This window comes from Dermacentor variabilis, unplaced genomic scaffold, assembly GCF_050947875.1.
Source record: "Dermacentor variabilis isolate Ectoservices unplaced genomic scaffold, ASM5094787v1 scaffold_12, whole genome shotgun sequence".
NCBI lineage: Eukaryota > Metazoa > Arthropoda > Arachnida > Ixodida > Ixodidae > Dermacentor > Dermacentor variabilis.
Window position 1 is genome coordinate 5,285,580 of NW_027460280.1, and position 13,372 is coordinate 5,298,951.

Sequence of the window (13,372 nt, forward strand, 5' to 3'; positions counted from 1 at the left end):
AAGAGACAAATGTCGGCGCAAATTTTCTTGGTTTTAAGCCATGCACCATGCTTTCAGCTGTTGGGGTGCGATTGTTCCAGACCTCAAAAACAGCTCCCGCTGGATCTATCCCAGACAGTACACCATCAATGGTCCAACCATGGTCCAATGCTGGCAGAAATTGGTACCAATATTAGACCAATGTTGGAATATTGGCAAAGTACAACCCAATCCAATGCTGGCCCAGCGTTAAAGCCAAGATTGGACCAATGTTATGCCAATGCAGCAGCCATTGTGCTGCCAGCGTAGGACCAGCGTTGAGCCATATCGCTGCCATTATTAATGCCAGCTTTGAGCCAATGCCCTTTGCATGACGAATATTTTAGATACACTGGCTCTAGAGCACGCAGCCATTCTTACCGCAAACCTTTTGCTAGCGACATTTTTTATAGCAATTGTCCCCCCTCCCCCCCACACCGTCTTCCTCAATAGTAGCTAGGAAAGCTCGACAAAAAGATACAATGTTAAGAAGCAGAAGTCATCTATACTTGCAAATAATAATAAAAGAATACTGAAGTTGACTTTTATGACAGTTTATGTGCGAATAAATTTTCACAAACAGGTATTTTCCGTGGACCTAGATGGGTGACACTCGGTTATCTTCAAACAGTTTATTTACAGGCACTGCCCTAAGGATACGAATTGGGCAAGGTGCCGAGGACGGTGGGCTGGCCAGGGGTTTCAAGGGAGGGAGCTGACGTCGGTAGGAAGGTTGGTCAGTGCTTGGATGACGGCGGGCTGGTCAGGCCCCCGAGGACCACGATAACATGGTGGTTTTGTTAAATTTGCTACCACTTCCCATAGCGACTTCACGAGTACTTGGAGGAGATGCTTGCACTGTAAAATAAAAACAAATTTATTAGAGATGTTGGTATGACAAATGTATGTTGCAGTGTTTTCATTTGAAAAATCGCCATACCGCAACAATATTATAAGTTTGAGCAGAAAGTTCCAAGGGATGAATGAAGAAACATTCTTCCAAGAGATTTGTCAGGTAACAGTTTTTAATATTTTGACATACATGGCATATTTCGTAGAAGGTGTAACAGAATATTTAGAACAAGCATAAAATTCGCAGGATCCGTCCGCCTTGTTGACACCCCACACCTAGTCAGCGTAGCACATCATAATTAAAAAATTGCAGCAAAACCTGATACAGCACAAAAAGCCTAGTTTCAGAGTGTGTAGACGCAATGCGGCCTTCGTGCGAAATTTTTAATATGGAAACCGACAAGTTCCGTCAGGAAACACTAGCAAAAGAGGCATTTATTATACGAAAAGAAAGAAATGCTGCCGGCTGGAAATTATGCTTAGAGCAGTGCCTAGAACCTGCCTAGAACAACGCCTAGAACAGTGAGAAGAAGCGCGGTTCCTCGGTATGACTAGCAGGATCAGGCCGCGTGCATGGCTTGATAAAATCATAGTCCTGAAATTTGGGTGAAATTCACAGAGATCTACACGGGTTCTACTCCAAGCACTATTCAAAGGCCGCGAATAAAAAAGAGCAGAGCTATGTAATTACAGGCACTCTACATCAGCCAGGGCTGTTTCAGTCATAGATATACCGTGTGATATTGCTTGGGTGATAATGTTCCTTATAAAACTTCTGCGCAAAACAAATGCGCTCACCATTGTAAGATGCATGCTTCTGTGTATCCGAGTTCATCCTACATCGAAGACGGTGGGCACCAGCACCGACTTTTTTCTAGCTGTTGCTTCGTCTATATTAATTCTAACACTCACAAAAATTCGTGGCCACTTTGCTGCGTATTTCAAGATGTAGCCTTCTCAGTAGGAATGACGACCGCAAGCAAGCATTGTTCACGATAGGAGTGCGCTGACAAGAACGAACAAGACTGCAAGCACTCAGGCGGTGTTGCACCCAGTCGGCGTGCTAGCGATGCATAGAAGGAAAGAGTAAAAGGAAAGGGTGAATGAAGAAAACGGCGTAAACGCCCCTTTCCCCCGCTGGTCCTAACCCGACTGCGTTATTTGGGCGGCAGTGATGGAGGGAGACAAGGAGGACATAGTGACCCCGCCACTTTTCCTTGTGCCTCCGAGAGCCGCCAATTCGACACAGCAGGTCATAGCTGTCTGAGCGCTTGAATGATAGCATTAACCAGGCGCACGTTGGTGCGGGAGGAAGAGGCAAGTGGCAGCTGAAGAACGGAAAGTTAGGCCGAAAAAAAAAATCCGGAATGCGCCTTGCCAAATACAGGCAAATACGAGAGGTTGTTGACACGGAAAAGCCAAAACGTGCAATTAATTTTTTTTTCTGTCAGGGGCATTCATACAAGGAGCTTACTACACATGCACGAAAAACAAAGATATTGGAGTAGGAGCACCATGATTATGTTTCCGCCACATGCCATGCATGCTAAACAAACAAACAAACAAAAGTTTCACTAATATATATACGCTCCATCTCGATGCGATATAAAACGGGTTCATCAGCTCTGTGGCACTGTAATTCTCGATTCTCCTCAGAATCCTGATCCTCCAAAGCCGCGGAGCGTACATGCAAAATATAAGATGCACAGGCAAATTCGCAATATCGTTGCTTCTTATGGAAAGCGTATGTTCCCAAGCACGATCACTAAAGGAGCGGCTAATTTGCCCATAAAGCGACTTCCCTGGCTTGCTACGTTGTGCAGTGGCTTTTCTCTTTAGGGGGCGCATTTCGGTGACGGCGAAGGGCAAAAATGGCGGTGTATAATGCCTGGAGTTTACATGGGAGAACCACAGGTGGTTCCACAGATAGTCGCAGCTTGCAAACATATTTCTGGTGGTTCCTGCGCAGTGTGCCTGTGATCAGTGCGTTACTTTTCAAAACAAGTTGTTCAATCTCAGCAAGTCGTATAACACTAAAAACCGACAAGGCAAAAACTGGCTTATCACGGGTCAATGTCATCCAAAGAAAGCCAACTAGTGCACCATATTTGCAAATCCGTTCGAAAGACGGTCCAATCATTCCCGCCTTTTTGAACGGCGGTGCCAATATTCTTTACTGAATGTGTAATTTGGGTCAACATTGGATCTCTGTCAGAAAGGCACAGCCAATATTTGCGCCACGCTGTTACCCTTAGGCCATCATTGGACCAGGAATCAGAATGGCACTGCCAATATTGGAACCACGCTGTTAATCTTAGGCCGTCATTTGGCCAGGAACTGCCAATACGTTTGCAACGCTGGCCCGACCTGACGTGCCGCCTGGGGTCAGCCGAATGCACACAGTGGCAGCGTTATCGAGCTAAAGTTGTGCATTGCGCCATGTAGACGTTTCATTAAGAAAACGAATTAATAGAAACAAATATCTGTCCTAAATAATTGAAGTTTTGATAAGCACATTTAGGAATAGTCTCGATATGAGACGCTTTTCTCGTCCGGTGCACTTCACTTGAGTCAAGGGCGCATTTTCAAGGCGCTCCTCGGTGGAGGAAAGGTGGAGTTGTGTTCATGAAACGCAACGGCGCCTTTAGTGAAGGAAGTCTCGTCGGCTCGACTTGGCTGAGTGGAGGAGAAGCTTCACCTGAAGGCGTGTTTAGGAATGCCGGAGTAACTACTGTTCTAAAATTTTCGGTTAGCTCAAGATGCGTCTGCATGCGTTTAAAATATCCAGAAAGTTGTAACAGATTCAATAGCCAAAGAGCATTATCTAATCAGACTGCACACGTGAAGCAAATACTGCATACATTCTCGATAATATTTGACACCCGAGATTGCGCTGCAATGTACGAGCATTCCAATCTGATGTACCGATGCCTTGATCCCTATATCAGATTCTGAGGAAGCATTACTTTGCGCGCAGACATATATGTCCTTTGAGCGTTATTTTCAAGCGCAAGCTCGCCTTATAGTGAGGTACCAGCGTGACTAAGCCCAGTATTCTTAAACACGCCTACACTGAACGCTTCTCCTCGACTCAGCCAAATCAAGGCGACGGCCCTTCCTTCACTCAGGGCACCGCTGTGCTTCATGAACACTGCTCCACCTTTCCTGCGCCGAGCAGAGCCTTGAAAATTCGCCCTCGGCTCAAGTGAAGTGGACCGACCGAGAAAAGCGTCTGATATCAAGACTATTCATAAATGTGCTTGCGAAAGTTACAATTACTTAGGAGAAATAACTGTTTCCGCTAATTCGTCTTCCTAATCAAACGAGTAGATGGCGCGATGCACAAATTTAGCTCAGCAACGCTGACACTGTGAGTACATGGTGAGCATTCGTCAGATAGATCAAGCGGGACCTGTGTTTGAGGTCTGCAACAATAGCAACGCAACACCTCAGAGCATGGCACATAGCTGAACACCAGGAAAATTTGCGTCGGAATTTGTACGCTGCTCTTTATTTCGTAGTGCTTCATTGGTGGTTGACGTTGCGGTTGTTAATCGCGGTTATCATGAGTGATTTTGTCCGTTTCTGTATGGAGACCGAGCCGGATTGACTTCGAAGGGGGCCACAGACGGAACAGCCGATTGGCAGCTTTGTTTACCTTGAAGACAGAGTGGTGCTGAAAGTTTACTAAAAACAACAATAGGACAGAAAATATGGGTGAGTGAACTATTTTTGCCTGGAAGCACATTATGTTGATGTCCAAAATCAAGAAATAATAATAATAATATTTGGGGTTTTAAGTGCCAAAACCATTTTCTGATTATGAGGCACGCCGTAGTGGAGGACTCCGGAAATTTTGACCACCTGGGGTTCTTTAACGTGCACCTAAATCTAAGCACACGGGTGTTTTCGCATTTCGCCCCCATCGAAATGCGGCCGCCGTGGCCGGGATTCGATGCCACGGCCTCGTGCTCAGCAGCCGAACACCATAGCCACTGAGCAACCACGGCGGGTCCAAAATCAAGAAAGGCGCTGACAGGTGGAATAGCACACTGTGGTATAAAGTTTGTAAACAAGGAGAAGGTGCCTCAGAAAGGCTGGCCAACGTTTCGATAGGAGGACCTACCTTCGTCAAAGGCGGCCAGGTGGTCCTCGGCATGTTAGTTATAAAGGGTTAGTGCAGTGAAGTCACGTGCGGTTGTTCTCGGTGGAAGTTGATTATAATGGGAGAGACTTCGAAGATAATGAGCGCTTTCGCCTGACGTGTGTGAGCGTGGTTCCGAAGACGAGGGGACAAGAGCGGGAGAGTGGTAGCAAGGCGGGGAGAAAAAAAAACAAAGAAAAGACAGATGAAAAGGGGAGGACACCACGAGGAAAAAAAGGAGAGGAAGGAAAAAAACGGGGGGGGGGCATGGGAGGGCGTTGGAGAAGCGAGAGGTTAGGGAGCATTCAGGGGTGTAGTTGGCGGCATGTTTTTGTGGCTTTTAGAAGAGCCGGTCAGGCGGTCAGTCCGCGAGTGAAAAAGAAAGACCTATAAAAAACATCAGTTGAAAGAGTGACTTTAGTAGCATGGCAGCAATGCGGCGAGTATTTCTGAAGGAGTTAAGACGGCGACAAGGAGTCTGGGAACCACGCATGGGGTAACTGGAAGGTAGCGACATGGTCTTTCAAGGGATGTTAGCTCCAGTAGCTGAACGTAGGTATCGTTACGGCGGTATAGAGAAATGGCGATACCCTGTGTGGCTGAAGTGCCGAAAAAGGTATGCTGACGTCTGGGACTTTGGAATGGGTTAGTGAGGGAGTTCCAAAAAATATATAAAAACAGACAAAAAAAGAAAAGAGAGGGTGGAACGGAAACCGGAATAAAAAATAAGAGGATGACGTGCACAGAAGCGGGCGGAGGCCGGTGTAGATGGGGAAAGGGGGTCGTGCAGTTGATATGAACGTAAAAACATGCAAGAGTATAATAAATTGAGCAGTAGGCAGGAAAAGAAAATCGAAATGGAGGAAGAGGTGAGGTTAAGAAATAAGGATAGCTGGTGGCTTAATGTGTTTTGTGCCTTGGTTGATCATATGAGAATTTCAGATTATAATTACCCCTATTAAAGATTGTAAGCTGCTACGTGCCAAATTAATGCACATCGAGTGTAGGCAATTAAACTTGTATATGAGATATGATTCTGTATGCTTCCTTTGGCGAGGTAACAGGTATTTGTTTGTAGTATATAGAGCCTTGCTTTGTCGAATATATGGCCATGTTCATTAAAGTGGCTGGCTACTGCTGTACGTAAATTGTGTTTTGTGTCCGCGCGGTGACGTTTGAGTCTTGTATGAATTTGTTGTCCAGTCTCACCTATGTATTGTTTGCTACAAGCGGCACATTCTAGATAGCACACTACGTTGCTTGATGTGCGGGTGAAACCCGAAGTTACCTTGTGGGCGCAATATGACGCTGTACTTTTTATGTAGTAATAGATTGAATATGTTTGCATGTAGAGCTCCTGGGACGGCCACAGGGCCCAGTTCCCAACATCGTTTTCGTCCCTAGTTTGGCATGCACAACATCTTTACAAATAGTGTTGCGTCTGTAAGCTACTCACGGCGGGTCGGGAAAAATCTTGTTAATTTTCTGGTTGCTGGTGATAAGTGAGTAGTATTTACTCAGGATGTTACTCACGTTTGGGAGTAGGTTTGAGAATTTAGTAGTAAGAAGATGCGTTGTTCTTGTGATCCTCGGGCAGGGCTTGAGTACATCGGCTCGATCAAGTTTGGTTGCAGCGGTGTAGGCTTTTTGAAGGTCACTGTTTGAGTAGTTTCTGTTTAATAGGTTTTTTTTAAGATGATCAAGCCTATCTATGGAGTCTTGGTTTTCAACGCAAATGTGACGCAGTCGTGTGGCTTGGCCTTTAAAGATGTCTCGTTTGCAACGTCGGGGATGGTGGCGCGTCTATTCTAGGTACTGTTGTTTGTCGTAAGGTTTCCTATACAGCGTTGTCTTTAGCGCCCGATTGTCAGTGCATATTGTTGTGTCCAGAAAGTTTATGCGCTCAATTAAGGATTCTCATGTGAATTTTATTGTTGGATGAAAGCTGTTGAGAAATGCTACATATTTATCTAGACTGTCTTGGCCAGCTGCCCATATTATGAATATGTCGTCTATCTATCGTAGGTATGTGTGGGGCTTGTCACTGCAGCGCAAGCGGAAATCAGTTTCTATAATCCTGATAAATATTTTCGCGTAGGTTATTGTAAAAGCCGTACCAATGCTTGTACCATGTATCTGTAGGTAGTAACTCTCCTCAAATTCGAGGTAGTTATGTGTTAGAACTAATTCAAGGAGAGACAAGCAGACTTCAGTTGTGTGCATTTTGTTTAGACCGCGTTTGCTTTGTCGAAGATAAACCATCAGGGATTGGAATGTTGGTGTGCAGGGCAGTGACGTCTGGTGTAGTGACAATTATGTTTTTCGGTAGTATGCTTTTAGTATTAATGTCCTCCATAATTCTCAACAGGTGGGGCGTATCTCGTACAAATGACGGAAGTGCTTTTGACAAGTGACCAAAGAAGTGGTGAAGGAATGCGGAGATGTTCTCTGTCGGGGTGTTGTTTGATACTATCGGGCGACCAGGGATAATAGCGTTGTATAGTTCAGTGGATGAAATTTTATGAATTTTCGAAAGGAGGTAGAAACGCCCAGGAGTTTTGTTGCTTGGTTTCAGAAAGTTGTATTTTGACGGTGTTACCAATTCATCAGCCAAAATGATTTCAGCCTGTTGGCAATTGTCACTGTGTAGAATAATGACGGATCGGTATCTAGCTTACGGTAATGTTCTGGGTTGTTTAGTTGTATGTAAGCCTCGTGCTTGTATTTTTCTACTGGCCAAATAACTATACTTCAAGCCTTATCTGCTTCCTTAATACCAATGTCATTCAGGCAACTAAGATTTGAAATGGAATGATTCTCCGACGCCGTTATGTTTTTAGGTCGCTTAGATGTCTTGCACTGGCTTATAATTTCTTTACTGACAGTTTTAAGGATATGTCAAGTTCTATGGCTCCTTCTGGTTCGGGAGTCCAAGTGGATTGGGCTCTAAGTGGTGTCGTCCTGGTGTCTGGTGGGCTGTCTGCGAAAAAGTGTGTGATACGCATTCGTCGGGAAAATTTTGAGAGGTCCTTGTGAAGCTCGCATTCATTTATTTTATGTTTCGTGGGACAAAAGGTTAGGCATGTTCTGAGTACACCTATTTCTTTTTACTTAATGTTTTTGAAATACCTACAACGTAGGAGTGGTTTGTTTTGTGCAAGTTTCCGTCACGTCTGGTATTTCTAGACTCGAGGTCTCTCTTTTTAGTGTGAGGTGGCTGTTTGCCTGGAAGGTTGTTTTTTGATTAACGTTTGACTTTTTCCTTTTCTTTCGAACCAATTTTCCAGACTGTTTTTTGTCGTAATGTTCTAAATCTTCTCATCCGGTGTCAGAACTACGTTCAGAAGTCTCTTGCTAAAACTTTCTATTTGTTCTGCGCAGTGCTCCTTGGGGATATTTAAAAGTGAAACTGAGGCATTGCGCAATGTTATTTGCCAGGTTGAACGATGGTGTGGTGGGAGTGTTCCTAGAGCTGGTACAGCCTTCAGTGTTAGGCCTTTAGGGATTATATTTTTCTCTGTACAGATAGTGTAGGTATTCAGATGGCAGGTATAGATCGCATGTTTTTCTTATGTTTTCTAGCCTGCAGGAATTCGGTGCTTCGTGGCAGAGAAGAGTTATTGATTTGCGATGGCTGTCATTTATTTGTTTTTTAGGGTAGATTTGCGTGGGGTGTTCATCTTTTTGGCAGGTTTATTACCGGATGCCTGGCTTAACTCGAGCTTGGTTTCTGTTTGACATTGTGCGTGTGCAGACGTGCGTGTGGGCGTCTGTGTGAAAACTTCGGTAGCGGATTTTCTGTTGTCTGTTACAGTTGTGTCTGTTTGCACTGTGGTTGATGTCGTTTTTGGTGTAATGTGTGCCTTGTGGTTCGTTTCACATTCCACTGTCTGTGTTTCGAGTGTTCTTGAGGTGTTAGTCCGTGAGTCCTCCGATGGCTTGGAGAATAGTGAGTAACAGGCTTAGGTACTTATCAAATGTAGCTAAGAACACTATGACGTCGTCTATGTAGACCAAGCATGTTTGCCACTTCCGACCTTATAGTACGTTGTCCATTAGAGGCTAAAGTGGCAGGCGCTGAGCACAAACCGAAAGGAAGGACCTTACATTCGCAAAGACAATCGGGGGTCATGAAGGCAGTTTTCTCACGATCTCTCTCATCGATGTCGATCTGCCAATACCCGCTTCGTAGGTACATTGATGAAAAGTAACGTGCATGCTGTAGCCTGTGCAGCGAATCATCGATGCGTGTCAGCGGGTAGACGTCTTTCTTCGTGACCTGGTTTAAGTTGTGGTAATCGATGCAGAATCGCAAACTGACATCTTTCACTTGGACTAATACCACGGGTGACGCCCAGGGACTTTTCGAAGGCTGTATTGCACCATCCTCGAGCATCTTCTTCACTTGTTTTTGAATCTCTTCACGTTCCTTTGGAGCTACACGGTGGAGATATTGTCGAATCGGTGGCGTACTATCATCCGTGATGATACGGTGCTTGGTCAGGGGTGTTTGTTTAACCTTTGACGCAGTCGAAAGAAATCTTCGATCTGGTGTATTAGCTCCAATAGGCGCTGCCGCTCCGAAGGCGAGAGGGTGGAGCCAACTTCCACAGAGAAAGGTGGTTCCACAGAAATACAGAGTGGTTGGTTAACATTGAAAGTGGAGTTATTTCAGATTGAAGATTTATGTACAATTTGGAAAAATACCCTAAGAAACAATAGAAAAAATAAAAAGAGTGGTCACGCCTGCAGTGACAACAGATACATAGTGACGCTGTTTTTGAAAGCTTTGAATGATTTACTTTCCTGGATAATGTTTACAGCACGATGGTGATCGTTTAAAAAGACTGGAAATTATGTAGCTAAGTTTCTGGGTGCCGTAGTTGGTACGTATTTTTTCCTTATTATAACCTATGCGCCGGGCATTGTAGGTGTGTGTTTTTGTTTGATACTGATGAAAAAAGCGGCAGGATCAGAATGCATTTGTGCGTAACTAGCTAACCCTATCTTTTTGTTTATAACATTTATAACAGTATAAGCAGTTGGTGTTTTCTAAACAATGGGCAGTGTGGCTAAGGTATGGTGCATAATCTATTAGGTGCAAAAATTTATTTTGTAACCTACAAAATGATTTGCAACGCCATCTATTCACATGAGACAGTTATCCTGCAAGAGAGCAATGCACCATATTGATACATGCATAATGCGTGTTTCCTGTGGACGATGCACGCGGGCGCCCCAACGAAGACTACGAACGCTCTCTGGCTCTCGAGCTGTCGACTGAACTGGCCATCGCTGCATTATCCTTTGTAAGTATACTTTCTAAATAGTCTCCAGCCCTGAATCCTTCGTTCGCGTAACATTTTCGCGGAGGGTGCCGTTCCCCGTCCTCACCGCGGAGCTCCGCAGAGGCCGCACCGTCCTTCTTTCCGCCATGGCTCCCCGTGACGACATATCGTCTGCTTCTACTCCTGCGACACCGCCAACAACGTACGTTACGGCTACCAATCCCCGCTATCCTGGAGTATTCTGTGGCCAAGATAATGACGACGTTGAAGACTGGCTCAACCTGCATGAGCGTATTAGCCAAAACAACCGCTGGGACCCTACCATTATGCTAGCGAATGTCCTATTCTACTTGGGCGGAACTCCTCGTGTCTGGTTCGGGACACACGAGGGCGAGATCTCTAGCGGGGACGCTTTCAAGGAGAAGCTCAACAACCTCTTTGGAAATCCCACCGGTCGGCAGCTGGCTGCTATAAAAGAGCTTGCTACCCGAGTTCAGTCTTCTACTGAATCTTATGTCTCATACATACAATACGTGCTCGCTCTTTGCCGGAAAGTGGACGACAAAATGACCGAGGTTGACAAAGTCGGCCACGTACTCAAAGGGATCGCATACGACGCGTTCCACTTGTTGGTCTTCAACAATGTGTCCACTATCGGTGTCATTGTCAAAGAATGCCGGTGCTTTGAGCTCGCCAAATGTCGCCGCGTCATTCCACAGTTCTCCTGGCTCCCTTACACGGTTTCGACGTCGTCTTGCGTCGACCTTACCGCTTCACCGCCCTTAAATGGGCACGTCACACGTACTGTTCGCCGCAAGCTCGAGGCTACAAGTCCTTCGCCGTTCCATTCACGCCCACTTGACCTCACCATTGGCAAACCAGCCCCAGTGATCTCTTTCATTCAGGCAGTTGTGCGGCAAGAATTTGCCAACCACGGTTTTCCTGCTGCCTGCTCCGTCTCCCAACCTGACACCCAACCGCTGCCGACAGCTACGCCTTACAGCGGTCTGTATTCCCCTCCGAGATACCGCAACCCTACCGAGTGGAGAACTCCGGACGACAAGGCCATTTGCTTCCGTTGCCTCGGCATTGGCCACGTCGCTCGCCACTGCCGCTCCTCCTGGACGTCGCCGTATTCGAGCTCCTTTTCCCCGTCTCCTCGCCCCATATGCTGATCCGCGCCGTTACTTACGTCGCCGTATGCCTCCTACCTCAGGCGTATCCAAAGTCAAAGTGAAGTTTATTTACATCGCCAAATATTAAAGATGCGGGTGGGCCCGGGCCAAAAGAGAACACAATAACTTGAAGGACGTCCGAGCCCCCATGTACAAGGCATACAGCTAAAGCGCACAGTGTAAACGACGTGGTATTGTTCTGGCTATTTAGCAAGGGCAAAAACATCTTGTATATAGATGAGTTTGTGAACAAAGTATAAAAATAAGAAACACAGCATAGTAGTCAATAAAGGAACACAGAAATTCATCGCACCAAGATAAAATGCGCAGGATACATCGCAGCAAGATAAGAAAAAATACAGAAACGCGGCTTTCAAAAAGAAGATATTAGTGAATTAACGCACTTCTCATCTCAACTAGTGAACATGTTTCCGGAATTATACCCCGTGACAGTAATTTATTCAAAACAGTGGGCAGGGAGTGTTGGAGCATCTGTTGCTCGTACATTATACGGGAGAAGGGAATGTGCCAAATTTCTATCTTGCGAAAGGAGCATTCTGAAAGATTTTGTCTGAAGCAGGTTAATTCAAGAAAACTAAGCTAGTTATGTCGCATACATCGCTTATATTTTAATGCTAAGTAATATTCGTATATGGTATTAATCGGAGATATTTGGTAACGAACAAACATTTCCCAAGTGTGAGCAACGTAGGCTACGTTTCCAATGTAGCGTACAGCTTTCTTTTGAAGCATATATATATTATTAATGTTTGTTTTAGTGGTGCTACCCGAAACCAAGAGACAATAATTTAGGTGGGATACAAAATGCGCATTATAAATAATTAATTTCACATGTTCGGGCAGAAAATGCCGTAGTTTAGCGAGAATTCCGGTGCACTTTGCCAGTTTACTCAGAATGAACTGAACTTCAGTATCCCAGCGTATGGTCTTGTCAAAATTACTCCTAAAATCTTGACAGTGTCTACAAACTGTACCTGTGCATTGCCTATGTATATATGTATATGGGGTAGAGTTGGAAACTGTCTTGTACTGAATAGAACAGCTTTGGCTTTTTGTGTGTTTATGAGTAATGAGTTTGCTTCGGTCCACCCCTTAACTTTATCAAGACAATCGTTAATAACAGAAACCAGAGACTGTAGGAACTACCTCTGAAAAATAAACTTGCATCGTCAGCATACGTTAAAAATTTCGGCTGGCTATCTGTTCCCCCCCCCCCCGCAAAGCAAGGTTATTTCTATATAAAATGAAAAGTAGAGGTCCTAAAATACTACCCCGTGGGGCACCAGCAGTAATAGGCTGAAATGGAGATATATGTGGCGCTATGTTAACGCATTGTACACGATGACGTAGGTATGATTTCAATAGCTCAAGTGGAGTACCGCGTATGCCATAAATGTCTAATTTTTTAAGTAAGGTATTATGATTAAGGTGATCTAAAGCCTTCGAGAAATCTACGAAGATGCCGATGCACAATTCTTTATTTTCAAAAGCGTTGAGAATAATTTATTTTTGAGACAATAAAGCTGATTCAGTAGATTTACCTCGCAAGAAGCTATGTTGTGCTGTTGATAATAATTTAAACCTATTGCGAAACTTCATAAACTGTTTTTCAATAATTTTCTTCAAACCTTTCGAGAAAAGCGGTAAAATTGGAATCGGTCGGTAACTTGACATGCTATTTTTATCACAGCTTTTATATAATACTATTACCTTATATTTCTGCATCTGCTTTGGAAAGGACCGGCTTGATATGGCAAGGTTATAAATATAAGTTAATACTCGTGCTATTAGAATGAAGACAAATTTTACAGGTGTGATTTGAAAGCCATCTATATCACAAGACCTGTTTATTTATTTATTTTGAATACCCTAAA

General features: G+C 44.6%; 1 long non-coding RNA gene across 1 annotated transcript in view; it reads right to left on the reverse strand.

The window, feature by feature from the left end:
- Positions 1-624: 624 nt before the first annotated feature.
- The window catches only part of LOC142566384 (uncharacterized), a 158,433-nt gene continuing 145,685 nt past the window's right edge, over positions 625-13,372 (reverse strand). Inside the window, exon 3 of the long non-coding RNA XR_012825047.1 lies at positions 625-876. This is a non-coding gene — a long non-coding RNA (uncharacterized LOC142566384). The remainder of the gene's footprint in view (positions 877-13,372) is intronic.